The sequence below is a fragment of the Ictalurus furcatus genome, chromosome 11 (genome assembly GCF_023375685.1).
Source record: "Ictalurus furcatus strain D&B chromosome 11, Billie_1.0, whole genome shotgun sequence".
Classification (NCBI taxonomy): Eukaryota; Metazoa; Chordata; class Actinopteri; order Siluriformes; family Ictaluridae; genus Ictalurus; species Ictalurus furcatus.
This window is the reverse complement of record NC_071265.1, coordinates 25,979,115-25,996,326: the sequence shown is the minus strand read 5'-3', so window position 1 is coordinate 25,996,326 and position 17,212 is coordinate 25,979,115.

Here is a 17,212-nt window from a genome sequence, read left to right as displayed (position 1 = left end):
TTTCGAAAAGTCCACTTACAGAGTCCTTTGAAAGTGATCTATGAATATGTAAAATTTTCTTGGCTGTACACCTCCCAGAGAACACAGCAGATCCAGGGGAAAAGTGTACATAAAAATTACATAAAATGTAAAATACATAAAAAGTACATAAAAAATGTAAATTGGATTTGTGTGCTTGGTGTGGTAGGTAAGCAGTAACATAAAGATTTTATAAAGTTTTGCTTCACACGCTCAGCGAGCGAGAGAGAGAGAGAGAGAGAGAGAGATCTTAAGATCAAATAAATATATGTGGGCCAACAAGGCTCAGGTGTGCCACATTAGTTATTATGCTTCTAGCTCATTCCCAAACACCTTTCCAATACCTCATCTTGAATCAGGCTTTGGTGGATCAGGGTCAGGCTGAAACCAGTAGGCCTGATGTATAATTCCTTGAGTATTGATCAGTACACTGTATGTCACTTCCAGAGTGGGGAAGGTGTGTGGAACTGTGTAGACCGAGAGCACTGACCCACTTCTATTTGTAAAGTGGGTAAAGTGCCCTTGTTGTCCGCAGCCCCAGCAGACCTGCCACTGCCCCATTCAAACTGAGGAGCAACTGTAGCACCCTAGGAAAAAGAGTGGAGAAAAGAATTATTAAGAGTGTGGGAGGATTTTGCCTGGTCGACATGCTGAGTAGATGCTTACAGCATGGCAAACTTCATCTTTGTCTCCCAGCCTGTCAGCGTCTGCTAGATGAACTCCCTCGTCAGCAGCAGGGTTGCGGGTCTGTGGAGAGTCGGGTGGCAGCCAGTAGGCCACCAGCTGGGCTTCCCTGATCAGCAGAGCTACAATGCGGAAGCCCCACTTGCCCTTGGACCATCACACAGCGAGGCCATACCCTCAAATATATCAAAGTATATATCATCCTGACATGATATCTTGACATTATTCAGTAAGGGAACCCCAGCCAACCATTTCTGTTTCCTTAGAGGAGAAGATACATTTATAAAGTCAGCTCAAGTCCTCTCCATTTGAAACAGGCATTATTATCTTTAGTTCCCATCTGCCATCTCTCTCAAGGCCTAGGACCACTCCCAGGTAAACAATGTAATAACAAACCTTTTATAGAGAAAGTAAATTGTGTAGGGGTGAGTTGATACATAATGTTCTTGACTGTTCATTTTTCTTTTCCATTTGATGCGTATGGATGTGTTAGTTAACGAGCATGAGGTTTTTATGGATTTCAGGCAGCACCTGCTTGAGGTGGTAACTTGGAAGGATCAGATTAAAGCAATATATCATAGTGAACATGTCTGGGTGTGGAACTCCATGTGACATCATCTGACTATCACGATGGAGAGATTTATTTTTCGCTAACATTTTATAGACAGTAGGCATATGTAAATAATCTGATTGAACTGCCAGGTCTCAGGTGTTCCAGCTTTGTTAGTATATAAAGTGCAAGCATGATTCTAAAACTGCCACCTGAGAAAAGCACATAATCAGATAGGTATTGTGTTACATTATTGTATTGTGGTATTGTGTCGAGGTTGATTTACGGCATGAGGAAATTGCATGATCTTATGCTCCTACAGAGCTACGGAGTACATAATCAACATTAAGGGAACTACAATACACTACATGACTTATTACATTAACACAGGCTATATGACTAGTGATGACTAAGGTATGAATTTGCGTCTAAGCAAATAGTGAGTTTGAATTTGACTCCCAAATCTTTCACACTGCTACCGTGACCAGGATTAGACTCGATACCTTTCATTTTTGTCCTTTCAAGTAATAGGAAACTATAGTGCAATTGCCCTTAGGCAATTAACTTTATTTTAAACTCCACTTCTTTACATGACTCTCATTAGGACACAATATATTATTTATTTCCCATTTCATAGTCTTTCAAGCATTTCCTTAATTTGGAGATATTTTGAATGCTATCCTCACCACACTAGCTGTGTTTGAGACCATATCTTATACATGTAGGTATTTTCTATATACTAATCTGAAGGATTGACACAAAGGACGCATCCTGTGTTGGAGAGGTTTGTACATTCCAATACTAAGCATTTTACTGTATATACCGTATAAAACATATGACGTTTAAATGTATGCAGTGTAAACAGTTGTGCCAGAACTTTTTTGTGTTACTTTTCCAGCCTTTAGTTGCCCCGTCCCAACTTTTTTGAGACATGTTGCAACCAACAAATTCAAAATGGTCTCATTTTTTTTTTCTTTAAAATGGAACATTTCCTCAGTTTAAACATTTGATGTGTTTTCTATGTTCTATTGTAAATAACATATGGGTTTATGACATTTGCAAATCATTGCATTCTGTTTTAATTTACATTTATTTACATTTTACACAGCATCCCAACCTTTTTGGAATCGGGGTTGTAAACTGTTGTAACAGTTCTGATCATGTAAGGTATAACAAACTCTGCTATAAGGATAACAGCTTTTGTCTGGTGGCTCTAATGCAACACACAGCTACAATAGCTTCACACAGTTACAGATACCAAACTAAATATTAGACTCCCATAGTTAAAACCTAGCCCCTTCTTACATGTAATATAGCAGCATTCCTTTTGAGACGATACATGATGGATGTTGAAACAATCATCCACACAAAGTGAGACTCTGAAGGTTAAAAGTTCATTTTTACATGTAGTTAGTATTGTCATGATCCTCTATCATAAGCTAGTGCTACCCCTCATATTCACTGAAACAGTTAATAGCAATGATGTTTTTTCATTTGAAGATTCAGCCTGGCATACATAGATGTCGTGCTAAATGGTAGTGCACTCGGTTAAAGCAAAACCCCTTAGAGGTACGAGCTGGGGCTACTGGGGAAAGCAGGAGGGTTATTGGAGCAGGAAATTGAAAACAGGATCTCTTCAGGCTTCTTCGATCTGAGCACTAACAAGCCTGCTTTAGGGATGACCGAAAGAACCTTCTGCATTTATTGATTTAGACTTCAGGACTGGAGGTGTTGGTTACCTTCTGCTCTCCCAGTGGCAAACATTAGCACTTCAAACGGTGGACTAAATGTACATTTACCTTACACGTTTACCAGGACGTTTACCACGTTTAGCACTGACTAATTGTCTCACTCACTGTCTCGCTTTCACACATTGTCTCACTCACTCAGTCACTGTCTCTCTCTTACACACTGTAGTTCTTACTGTCTCCCTCGCACTCTCACTCACTGTCTCACTCACTATGCCATAACCTCTCTCACTCACTGTCTCACTCACTATCTCTCAACCTCACTCTCACGCACTGTCTTTCATACTGTCTCCCTCGCACTCTCACTCACTGTCTCACTCACTATGTCTCAACCTCACTCTCACTCACTATCTGACTTACTGTCTCCCTCCCACTCACTCTTATTGTCTCATTCACTGTCCCGCTGTCTGACTCACGGTCTCCTGCTCACTCACTGTCTCTCTCACTTTCTCTCTCACTTTCACTCATTGTCTCACTTTGACTCATGTTCAGTTTCACTCATTGTTTCCCTTACTGGCACAGTCATTTTCACTGTCTCACTCTCACACTGATCATCACACTGCCTTCTCGCGAATTTTAAATGTCATTGGTGGTACTTGACTGATTTGGCTATTTGGTTTAAAATCGATCTAAATTTCATTCTTGTTCACAGATGACTGAAGGAAATGAACTTAACACCTTTTTTGGAAAGAGTTATTCAGTAAAAGATGTCCTTGATTCTGATATATTTCATAGTAATTATTATGAAATGATTCATTCTCGTATATTGTACAGCAGGACTGAACAAGCCAACTTTAGAAATGCACTCTGCTTGCTGACTAGAGAAGCAAATTCTCTGAATCTTATTATAGCGCTGGCCCTCTGAATGCTTCCTAACAGCTCAACCTCACCAGAATTACAAACAGGACCGGAGCAGCAAGCTGAGCAGAATAGGGGAATAATAATATCCACACCAACAATGAAATTAATCATGGAAGGAAATGGATTTGTTCTGCAGGGGAGGCAGTGGATCCGAGGCCGTATTTGATACACAGTACATGTCACCAGAAGGAACACAGTAATAAAACAATTTCCTCATTGGATATAGAGGATGGGTAAAGGCTATGAGACTTGTGGCCTCTCCGTTTCTCTATTAGACAACGCACGGCCTCAAACATCAGATATTACACCACTTTGTTATTCCTCTAATATTACTTGAGCATTGGTACAAAAATATAGTGCTCCACTTAACACTTGAGTCAGAGCACTTGAAAAGATTTGTTTGAGGGCATTTTGAATATGAAAAATGAGACTGGTGCAGACACAGCCACAAGAAGTTCGATTACAGCTCCATACACATCTTGAGTGATCTCTCTCTCTCTCTCTCTCTCTATATATATATATAAATATATATATATATATATAATCAGGGCTGATATATATACTGCAAACCCTGTTCAAATCAACACTTAAATAGAACTTTTTCAACAGCATGAAGTTGGTTAAAAGGTCATACCAAAAGACATCCTGTGTGCTGAGGTACTGGAAGCTGAAACTCCTTGTTAATGAGAGAGATCAGAGGAGAATGACCAGACTGATTTGAGCTGACACGAAGTTTATAATAACTTAAATAATCACTCTTTACATCTGTAGTGAGGAGAAAAGCATCTTAGTATGCCCAACACATCAAACCTTGAGGTGAATGAGCTACAACAGCAGAAGACTACATCAGGTTCCTCTCCTGTCAGCCAAGAACAAGAATCTGAGACTATCATGGGTACAGGCTCACCAAAACTGGTAGGGAAAAACAGGTCATTTCCCCCCTATACTTCAACTGTCATCTAGCTATCACAATTTGGCTCACAAATTCGCTCAGATCCTTACGCTTGCTCATTTTTCCTGTTTCAAACACAGTTTCGAGAATTGACTGTTCACTCGCTGCCTAATATATCTCACCCCTTGACAGGTGCCAATGTAACCAATGAATCAATGTTATTCACTTCATGATACTGATGCATATATATCTTAGTTGAGAACTACTTAAAATGTCAAATGCACAAACAAGCCAGTGTCAGATAGCTATCTATCCAGTGTAGATATGTGAGATTTATTTTGTACATTAAGTTAGGCCAAAACACAACACATAAGAAAAGGATCATTATAATATATAACAAACTTGGACAGCTGTACTCACATACATATACACATAGAGAACAAGCATTCTGGCTGAAGCACTCTGTTACACACTATTTCTGATGCAAATCTATACCCCAGGAACAGGCTTGAGATCTGGATCTCATTGTGAGAGAACTGTGTCTAAGGACAAGGAGTGTATGCTTTTATTCTTTTAAGTCAACACAGATAAAATGCTCTCAGCTTTTTTACAGTTTATATAATTTAAAATTGCTATGGTAATTTCATCTTAAACTTATGTAGTCCTGTTATGTTCTTGACCTCTTCTTCAAGTTTGTTTGATCATATGAAGACAATGGTAAGTAGGAAGCACTTCATGGCATTATGGCTCAAATGGAAAATCCATTTCAGCAGTCACATTCTACATCCTGCTATGCCCGCTCTCTCAGCCTTTTCCATCCATTTCTCACCACCGCACATTGATGCTTCGCCCCTGCACTGTCAATTATTCATGCCTCAAACAATTACTCCTCAGCAAAAGTAATGCAAAGAATGTGCTATGGGCAGAGCTATTAAAAATTCAGATATGCTGTATGAACTACCTTATTGTTTCTCCTAATGTGCTGCAGCCAGAAAAAAAATAATAAAGTACCAGATTAAATTTTCTCTAGATCCTGCACAGATTTACATTAAAAAGAAAAAAAAAAAAAAAAAAGCTCGAGAAACATCCTAATATCTAATAACAGTTTGGAAAAGATTGATAATTGGACCTTTGAAAGCACAAATAGTTTAAAAAAAAAAAAAAAAAGGATAAATTTACTGTTTTGAATAAATTTTTGATATGGCTCCATGATTCAAAACAATATATATGAGGCAAAATGTAGTAGAAGATAGCAGCTGAATTGATTAGTGTCTGTCCAAGTGAAGGAGGCTTCACTTGGACAAACACTTTCTCTGTGGAGGAAGTGTGGCCTCTGTATCAATCCCAGTGAAGGCGGTGTGGCTTCTGTACTGTATTTATCTTGGTGAAATAAGTGTTACCTCTTTATCTCTGTGCCAGTGAAGGAGGTGTGACCTCTGTGTATATCCCAATGAAGTAGGCGTCTCCTCTTTGTCTCTGTCCCAATGAAGGAGGTGTGGCCTCTCCGTCTCTGTCCCAGTGAAGGAGTTGCCTCTCTGTCTCTGTTTTATTGAAGGAGATATGGCCTCTGTGTCCTTTCTGTCTTTGTCCCAGTAAAAAAAGGCGTGACCTCTCTGTCTTTGTCCCAGTGAAGTAGGCATGGTCTCTTGGTCTGACCGTCTGACGCGGTGACGGCTGTTTGCCTTCATAATGCAGTCATATAGCATCGAAATGTCTCTACTGTTTTACTGTTCTGAATTCTTGGTTGTTTTAGTTGTATCTTTCATTCCCTGGATTGTTGCTCATGTACTGAGATATTCACTGTAGTGTCTCACAAGAAGAGCTACACCTTTCTGAAAAAGCTTTTTGCTAGGCGGTGGATAAATGCACTGGCATCATTGTCAAACTACTGTGCTTTCAGTAAACAAAACTCAATGTGTGGATGGCCTAATAAGGATGTGTCTTGAATCATATCATTATACTAATATTTTAAAATAACTTGTGAGCCTGATAAATACACCATGTTTCTAAATATCTACTGTAGATAATAATAATATGTTTAATTTATATAGCACCTTCACAGAGCTCAAGGACGCTTTACAATAGAGATAAAGTAGTACATAAACAATGAACTAATAAATATTAGTGGAAGATAAACAATGAATGAGTGGATGAATTTGAACTTTGACTACTCTTGTGGTAAGAGGAAAATTGTGTGCATTTCATTCTTGACTTATATATCAGTATAGATATCCAGATTCTAGCCTTGCTATGATTCCCTATGCTGAACTCGGTACTTTCTGCACCTCAGACAGGGAGATAGCTCATTTAATTGTAAAGCAAGTCCAAAAGGAGCCTGCTCCAGTGTGTTAGAAATGTAACTCATCTCAAGCTCCTTTGGCCACCTTTACAAGTGCCCTATTTCCAGTTCCTAACTTCATTAGCTGCCATGTGACAGACAGGCTTCTGCTGAAAATGACCAATTATGAGTGTCACCAGTTTCTGTTACACACACACACATGCTAGCAACCAGCAAAAGCCCTTTACTGCCAAACAGGAAAATAATTAAATCTATTTATAATGCCTCTTCAAGCTAAAAGAGCACATTTGATTATTTGTTTTTCAGATGCACCAACTAGAACAGGCTCACGGATGGGAAAACAATTGTCACCATAGAGGGAGGGAGGGATGGTGGGAGGGAGGGGGTGTCTAGCGCTAAATTGAACCGACAACTTGCTGAACCTTTCAACTCGGCTTGACCAAGGCTGTTCCTGTGACTAGAAAATCACATGGGAAGAGAGAGAGAAGGTGGGGGAGAGATATGGGGAGAGAGAGATAGAGATATTGAGCTTTATCACATGCAGACAGAGGCGAGGTTTAGTATTCTACAAGTGCTGTGTAACCGAACCAACAGACCAACAGTCTCTGTCACCACCTATATCTTCCACACAATAGTAATCACATCTGATTTCACAGCCTGCTGTCCATGGTCACAATTGCTTTTAAGGATTTAATGATTATTGATGAAAGTGGCCTTCTTCTCTGTTTTCATGAGCTTATATTATCCTTTTCTTATCCCACCTCCAATCAAATGGATGGTGTTTTTTAACGATCTTTTCTTCGTTAAAAGTGCAGCTCGATCACTGTCTGTATTTTTGGCCAAATCCTTGTAAAATGTTTGTTTTATCATCTTAGTAAAAATCATACCAAAATAATATTAAGTGTCAGTGTACGTCATCGGCTCTGAGCCAGCTGATATTAAAATGGATTTAAAAATACAAAAATTTTACTAATGGAAAAACACGGAAAGATGTATTTAATAGGTGTCTAACCCTGCAGAAAGACATAGCACAATGGCTGGTGAATTCTACTTCTTGCAAGTATTTTATATATATATATATATATATATATATATATATATATATATATATATACAGTATCTCACAAAAGTGAGTACACCCCTCACATTTTTGTAAATATTTGATTATATCTTTTCATGTGCCAACACTGAAGAAATGACACTTTGCTACAATGTAAAGTAGTGAGTGTACAGCTTGTGTAACAGTGTAAATTTGCTGTCCCCTCAAAGTAACTCAACATACAGACATTAATGTCGAAACCGCTGGCAACAAAAGTGAGTACACCCCTAAGTGAAAATGTCCAAATTGGGCCCAAAGTGTCAATATTTTGTGTGGCCACCATTATTTTCCAGCACTGCCTTAACCCTCTTGGGCATGGAGTTCACCAGAGCTTCGCAGGTTGCCACTGCAGTCCTCTTCCACTCCTCCATGACGACATCACGGAGCAGGTGGATGTTAGAGACCTTGTGCTCCTCCACCTTCCGTTTGAGGATGCCCCACAGATGCTCAATAGGGTTTAGTCCATCACCTTCACCCTCAGCTTCTTTGGCAAGGCAGTGGCGTCTTGGAGGTGTGTTTAGGGTCGTTATCATACTGGAATACTGCCCTGTGGCCCAGTCTCCGAAGGGAGGGGATCATGCTCTGCTTCAGTACGTCACAGTACATGTTGGCATTCATGGTTCCCTCGATGAACTGTAGATCCCCAGTGCCGGCAGCACTCACGCAGCCCCAGACCCTGACACTCCCACCACCATGCTTGACTGTAGGCAAGACACACTTGTCTTTGTACTCTTCACCTGGTTGCCGCCACACACGCTTGACACCATCTGAACCAAATAAGTTTATCTTGGTCTCATCAGACCACAGGACATGGTTCCAGTAATCCATGTCCTTGGTCTGCTTGTCTTCAGCAAACTGTTTGCGGGCTTTCTTGTGCATCATCTTTAGAAGAGGCTTCCTTCTGGGACGACAGCCATGCAGACCAATTTGATGCAGTGTGCGGCGTATGGTCTGAGCACTGACAGGCTGACCCCCCACCCCTTCAACCTCTGCAGCAATGCTGGCAGCACTCATATGTCTATTTCCCAAACACAACCTCTGGATATGACGCTGAGCACGTGCACTCAACTTCTTTGGTGGACCATGGCGAGGCCTGTTCTGAGTGGAACCTGTCCTGTTAAACCGCTGTATGGTCTTGGCCACCGTGCTGCAGCTCAGTGTCAGGGTCTTGGCAATCTTCTTATAGCCTAGACCATCTTTATGTAGAGCAACAATTCTTTTTTTCAGATCCTCAGAGAGTTCTTTACCATGTGGTGCCATGTTGAACTTCCAGTGACCAGTATGATGGAGTGTGAGAGCGATGACACCAAATTTAACACACCTGCTCCCCATTCACACCTGAGACCTTGTAACACTAACAAGTCACAGACACCGGGGAGTGAAAATGGCTAATTGGGCCCAATTTGGACATTTTCACTTAGGGGTGTACTCACTTTTGTTGCCAGCGGTTTAGACATTAATGGCTGTGTGTTGCGTTATTTTGAGGGGACGGCAAATTTACACTGTTACACAAGCTGTACACTCACTACTTTACATTGTAGCAACGTGTCATTTCTTCAGTATTGGCACATGAAAAGATATAATCAAATATTTACAAAAATGTGAGGGGTGTACTCACTTTTGTGAGATACTGTATATATATACATATTATGTGATAATAAATACATGAAATTTTTTAGAATCCCAGAAACCCAATTTTAGCACACACATTTTAAACAATGTTTTACATTGCTACATGGTACAAAGACGACATGTATCATTATACAATTGTTATATCTGCCCTATGATCCTCGTTGCATCTCATTATCACAGAGCTCCACTGCACTCAGATTAGATGTATACGCCTAAAAGGCTAGCTATTAATTAACCTATTTTTTGGTTTATTTATGGCAAGCAAAAACAAACAATTCTTTAGCAGCAGTTTTCTCTCTGATCTTGAATATCAGGCAATTAATTAAAGTTGTTAACTTTCTAGCATTCTAAGTGATATGCCAGTGTTTCAACATCAAGTGAATTGAATGTGTTGATCTGCGCCCTTGCCATTTTGAAGCATCATTTGGTTTATTATCTTTAGAAAATGGCTTATCTAGAGATAACGAATGAATGACAGAAATTATGGTGCGATCATTAGATAATGGTGCAGGAAAGATAATCATGTAAATTCAAACTCTTGCAAGTTAAAAAATATGACAGCATTTTTATTGAATGTGTGCATTAAAGGTTAAAGTCCAGAGCAGTGTGTGAGATCCAGGCTGGCTTAATGCTTCTGTGTTGCTGCTCATGCCAGAGGGAGGTGTTGGAGGAATGGCTGAAAAATGTGACGCATTCTGCTACTGAGTCTCAGGGGCGAGTGGTGCAGTCAGCAGAGCCAATCTGCTTTCCTTTGAACACTCACAATATAGTCAGGGATGTGTGTGTGTGTGTGTGTGTGTGTGTCTCAGTGTATATACAGTGGGGGAAATAAGTACTGAACATGTCACCATTTTTTTTTCAGTAAATATATTTCCAATGAGGCTATGCACATGAAATTTTCACCAGACATCAGTATTAACTCAAGAAATCTGGAAATATAAAGAATTCATAACATTAAAGTCCATAAATAAAGTTACGTGGAATGACAGGAAAAAAGTATTGAAAATTCTAACTTAAATTTTTTTTAATACTTTATTTATGCAGAGAAGCCTTTGTTTGTAATGACGGCTTCAAGACACTTCCTGTATGACTCTTTTGGTAGGTACTAACCACTGCATACTTGGAACACCCCGCAAGACCTGTCATTTTGGAGATGCTCTGACCTAGTCATTCAGATCCATATGCTTGCCCATTTTTCCTGCTTCCAACACATCAACTTTGAGAACTGCCTGTTCACTTGCTGCCTAATATATCTCAACCCTTAACAAGTGTGACTGTAATGAGACAATCAGTGTTATTCACGTCACCTGTCAGTCGTTTTAATGTTATGGCTGAGTGTACATATATATGTTTATATGTCCAGTGAATGAGAGAGGAAACAGCCAATCGAAATTAATAATCAGGTGACTGTGAGTGGAATGAAGTCCAAAGTGGATCAGCTAAGGATCTAGAGTTGACAGGCACTCTAGGAAAACCCTTGATGTTTTGAAATTTTGACCATTAAATCTACTGTATATATAAAAAAAATGTATACAAGGTTCTCCTGGACTTGAAGTGGCTTATTCTTTAGGGATACCCCAAGCAATTTCTTACATTTTGAAGTCAGCAGTACAGACAGAAAGGAAAGTTGTCAGCTATAGGTGACTGTTATTCAGTTTAAGATTATTAGAATCAGCAGCTGCTTGTGACCCTAGATTTTGGTGGGGCAGGGCAACATTAATCATCAAATAGCCTGATACAAAATGAAGTAAGATGTATGCTATAAGCTACTACCTGGCGAATTTATAGAGTAACCCCATAATAGGCAGTTGAGAGTCGACAACAGTCATCCAGCGTACAGTCTAGCAGCTTGTTTTGAGCAGATTTACATATATATTTGTTCTCTTTGAGGTTATTTCATTATGCAGAAAATGTATTATATTTAATACTTGTGATTTGCTACAAAACAAGGTCTTGGCTGCTGCTTTTTTAAGTAGCCCAACCTTGTCATTACTGTAATTGTCCTGTCACCTGCTCCTGCCCTGAGCATGGGGCAGTGTTATTCCTGCCCCGATGGGCCTGTTAGTGTTTGTTGCAGTTCTTGTTTTTTGAACATTAGGAGCAATAATAATAGAAGCTATAAGTGCTCAACATCTAGAAAGGTGAGCAATTCAGTGGAACATCTTGTCTGTCAAATAGCAACATGTTTCTAATCATTGGTCACTCAAAAGAGGTGATTAGTATTTTGTTAGAATTTAAAACGTGTTTAGTTGGTAATGAAGACTTTATGAAGATGATCATTTGTTGAACGGCTGATGTATATGGTGGGGCCTTACCTGCCCCTATGGACAAGCCACCACTGATTAGTCTTCTGATTAGTTACATAATCAATTAAAGAAAGCAATATCATTATTCTAATCGTACATTGAAATTGAGGAGCTTACAATCAACCCATGTGCTAAGACTATATAATCAGTGGATGCTCACTGGTTTCTTTGTGATATATAACGTATGAACTTGGCACTCAAATCATGAGATACACAGTAGCAAAAAAAAAAAAATGCTTAGCTGCTTGGCTGTTCATACAACTACAATGGATATAAAAATCCACACACCCCTGTTAAAATTTTTTGTGATGTAAAAAAATGAAACAATGATTTTTATAATTTATAAATGGACAAAACGAAAACTTAACAGGGAGGCTGCCAAGAGATCTATGGCAACATTAAAGGAACTGCAGGAATACAGTACTGTGAAAAAGTTTTAGGCACACTATTTTTTTTTTTTTTTTTTGTAGCACAAATTTTGTTATAGATTTTTTATTTTACGACTTCTACATTATCAAATCAGTACAAAACCATTTTAGATTCCCAAATCTTAGTTTTCTAGCACAAAATTAAATATTACAGAAAAATGTCTGTAAGTCATTAAAGAAAGTAGCATATTAAACATCTAGAATGTTTTTGAGGCTTACCCAAAAAGTCATGTAATAAATCCAAAAAGTTCCTAAACAAGGTATTAGTTTAGGAGTGTGCACACTTATGCAACTAGGTAATTGTAACTTTTATATTTTTCATATTTTTTTTCCCTAAAATGTTTCTGATTGTTTTTCACGTATTTTTTATATGTTGTGATTTCACATTGAGGGTGGAAAATTTTCTAATCTTGGGTTCATTTTTTTTTTTTTTTACAACACAAAAACTTGCCATTTTAACAGGGGTGTGTAGACTTTTTTTTTTATTTCCACTGTATTATTCTTAATCTGGCTGCTGAATGAATCTTGTTAAACTTCAAAATCCACTGAGGAAATAGGTGATATGATATGAAATATGATATGTTATTCATCAATTGGTGTACAAAAAACACACTCATTTCTGGTCAGAGTCTGTGGGTATCATATAATCCCCCCAAAACTCATTTGATTGGCAGTTAAATAATATCAATATCATCAATAAATGTAGTAAGTAGAGTAGTACATGTAATAATAATAATAATATAAATAGCAAATAACATTTATAATCGCAATTGTACATGCAGGAATCTTGCATCAATTATATGCAATGGGGATTAGTATCAGCACGTTTAATAGTTTGTAGATGTGAATCAGAGACACATACATGCATATTTATCAGCTCATGAATTCTTCAGTTGAGTAATAAATGTATTCGCATGCCAACTGACCTAGATGTAGAATTTTAGACAGATAAACCTGGGTTATTCAAAAAGACTTAAAGAGCTTGTCTGAGGTTATTATATACAGCGCCCTACACTAATATTGACACCCTTTTTAAATATGAGCAAAAAAAGGCTGTGAAAATTTGTCTTTGTTGTTTAACCTTTTGATTTTTTTGTTAAAGAATTTTACAAAAATACACTGCTTTCATGGATATCAAACAACTGCAAACACAACACAGGTTTATATAAAAAAAAAACTTTGTTAAATATAGGTGTGGAACAATTATTGGCATCCTTTTAGTCAATACTTTGTGCTAATTCCATTTGCCAAGATAACAGCTCTGAGTCTTCTCCTATAATGCACTTCTCCTATAATGTACTTCTCCTATAATGCACTTCTCCTATAATGTGCTTCTCCTATAATGCGCTTCTCCTATAATGCACTTCTCCTATAATGCGCTTCTCCTATAATGTGCTTCTCCTATAATGCGCTTCTCCTATAATGCACTTCTCCTATAATGAGGTTGGATAATACATGGCAAGGTATCTGAGAGCGTTCCTCCATACAGAATCTCTCCAGATCCTTCACATTTCCAGGTCCACTCTGGTGGACTCTCCTCTTCAGTTCACCCCACAGGTTTTCTATGGGGTTCAGGTCAGGGGACTGGGATGGTCAGGGCAGGACCTTGATTTTGTGGTCAGTAAACCATTTTATGTTGATTTTAATGTATGTTTTGGATCATTGTCCTTCTGGAAGATCCAACCATGGCCCATTTGAAGCTTTCTGGCAGAGGCAGTCAGATTTTCATTTAATATCTGTTGATATTTGATAGAGTCCATGATGCCATGTATCCTAACAAAATGTCCAGGTCCTCTGTCAGAAAAACAGCCCCAAAACATTAAAGAGCCACCACCATATTTCCCAACAGCCACTGCTTCATTGTCACATGACCACCTGCACCTGATTCACGTTCCTGGTAATTAGCACTCTTGTATATAGTCACGGTTTGCAATGCACTCACGTTATCGTCTCACTATACCTTTGTCTATGCTGCCGTATTTTGTCTTTGCCACAGTGTTTTGTTTCCTTGTTGTAGAGTGTTTCGTATGTTCGTTTGTTATTAAATGTTTAAGAATCTGCGCTTGCTTCCGTCTGTACTTTGAATCGTGACATGCTTCGGAAATCATGACACTAGCACGATGCTAAATGGCACTACAGAGGTTGTCGGGGAAATTAAACGTCATCACGCCAAACAGGAAAAAACTTTGCAGATAAACTCTACAGTGTGACCATTTCACTCACATTTGCGACTGAAAAGTACTTTGTTCGACTGTGAATAAATATTTATTCGCACCGGTGCGAGTGACCTGTTCAGAGTTGTATAATACAATCGGAATAAAAACTAGTCCAAAATGCATCTACACCGCGCAACAGTAATTTTCACATTGCTTCTCATCACCTCAGTCAACCAAACAAGTGTGTAAATACTGCAGAGAAGCCATTATGATGAAAAGAGTAACACTATACATCATCTGCTTCTCTCAACTTCCTGATCTCACAAACCGCCATCTTTTATTGATCACGCAAAATGACCTGAACATGCGACTGTGACCTGCTCGTGTAGACACAGCGGCGTCGGGCGGAGTAAATTAATAATAATGATAACACTATAAGGTGGGTTTTAATTCAAACGTATTTATTAAATAATTCCTCACCAATCATAATCAAGAGTAGCAACTGTTCAGTCAGTAAACATACAGTACACTGCCGCTCTCCTTCTACACCAACTCTACTAGAGCACTGACTTGTTTAAAACTCACGGTTGCCAGATATCACTAGAAAAGTCAACTCCAGTTTCCATGTTCGGATTTAATCCCCCAACACTGTACTAGAGAAACCGATCTAAAAGGAACAACTGATAAACAAAAATAAAACTACTAAAATGTAAAGACAGAAAATGTTCTTAGTTATAAATCATTTAATATAAAAAAATTATATTATAATAACTTCATAAAATATAAATAAATTGAGAAATGAGTGTTTAATTACTATGGGTTGCATTTAATATAAATTTGATATTAAGCTTAGTTCACTATTTCCTTAGAGGGCTATTAGCCGTTTTCCTAATATGGATAATTTTTGTGTTAGTCTACTTTTAATTAGGACTCTTTATTGTTTAAGATATTTAAAAATAAATATTTTATGCTTGTTTATTTATCAATTAACCAACGGTATTTCTCATCGCTATTATTTTAACTCAATTAACAGTGACCATGAGCAGAGAGCTTACATTTAACTGTTTATGACGGACCTCCTGATTAAAGCTTAAACAAAAAAAGATTGGTATCTGGATCGGTTTCGGTCGTAAACATCCTGATGGGAGCATCCCTAATGAATCTCCCTGATTAAACTAAAGCACTTTGCGTCTGATGGGTAAATGAACACACCCAATCACATCCTATATGAGATTATTCTGTTTTCCTGTAATATTCTCACTTTTAATTGATTAATAGAAAAACATTAATAAAGAGACTATGAACTTGCATCCAGTTGTCTCCAGTGCCCTGTGTTACAGAATAAAAATACATTTATGTTGCCCTTGCAGTCTGCCTTCAATTCAATTAAATTTTTACTTGTATAGCACTTTTAACAATGGACATTGTCTCAAAGCAGCTTTACAGAAATATATAAACACAGGATACAAATTTTAAGTGTGTGAATTTTTCCCTATTGAGCGAGCCGGTGGCGACAATGGCAAGGAAAAACTCCTTAAGATGATATGAGGAAGAAACCTTGAGAGGAACCAGACTCGGAAGGGAACCCGTCCTCATCTGGGTGACAACGGATAGTGTGAAAGTAAAAGAAAGTTCATTATGGTTTAAACATGAAGTCTTTTTCTTGAACTAGTCCACTGTTCACCAAAGGAGACCTGAGTGCAAAACCGCATGTGGTAATTGCAGTCTCAAGGCCATAGTAGCAACCGTAGTCCCAGCAACCACAGCGAGAATGTCCATGTGAAATTGAGATCCAAAACCATTTCCGTGGTACTTCAAGCGGTACCGTCCTCAGCAATCTCCAGGCTGTAGCCTCCAGTTGATGAGCGCCCCATGCAGAGGTAGGACATCAGGATGGATCAGGCAGGTCCAGAGAGCAGAAAGGGTCACTATCACTAGCACCTCCATAATATCATGTGTGGCTGTACAGAAGCGGAGAGGGAGGTAAAGAGAAGAAGAGATTATTAGGTATGCTTTCTATCCTGTGATGGATAAGACTGTGTACTATGCGTAAAAGAAAGTCTATTCATGGTAAGCTTGAGTAAACAAAATATGTTTTCAGCCTAGACTTAAACACAGACTGTGTCTGGGTCCCGAAGACTAATTCTAATGTGAATCTGGGATAAAGTCACACATTTAAAACCTTATCCTGTGTTTATATGTTTCTGTAAAGCTGCTTTGAGACAATGTCCATTGTAAAGAGCGCTATACAAATAAAATTGAATTGAAAAAAAAAAAAAAATTATTTAATTAACTGGAAGGCTGTTCCATAACTGTGGGGCTTTGTAAGAGAAAGCTCTTCCCCCTGTTCTAGCCTTCACGATTCGAGGTACCAACAAATAGGCTGCACCTTTTGATCGAAGTAGGCGTGGCGGATCATAGAAGACCAAAAGTTCGCTCAGGTATTCTGGCGCGAGACCGTTCAGTGCTTTATACGTCATTGATAGTATTTTATAATCAATGTGAAATTTTACTGGGAGCCAATGCAGTGTGGATAAGA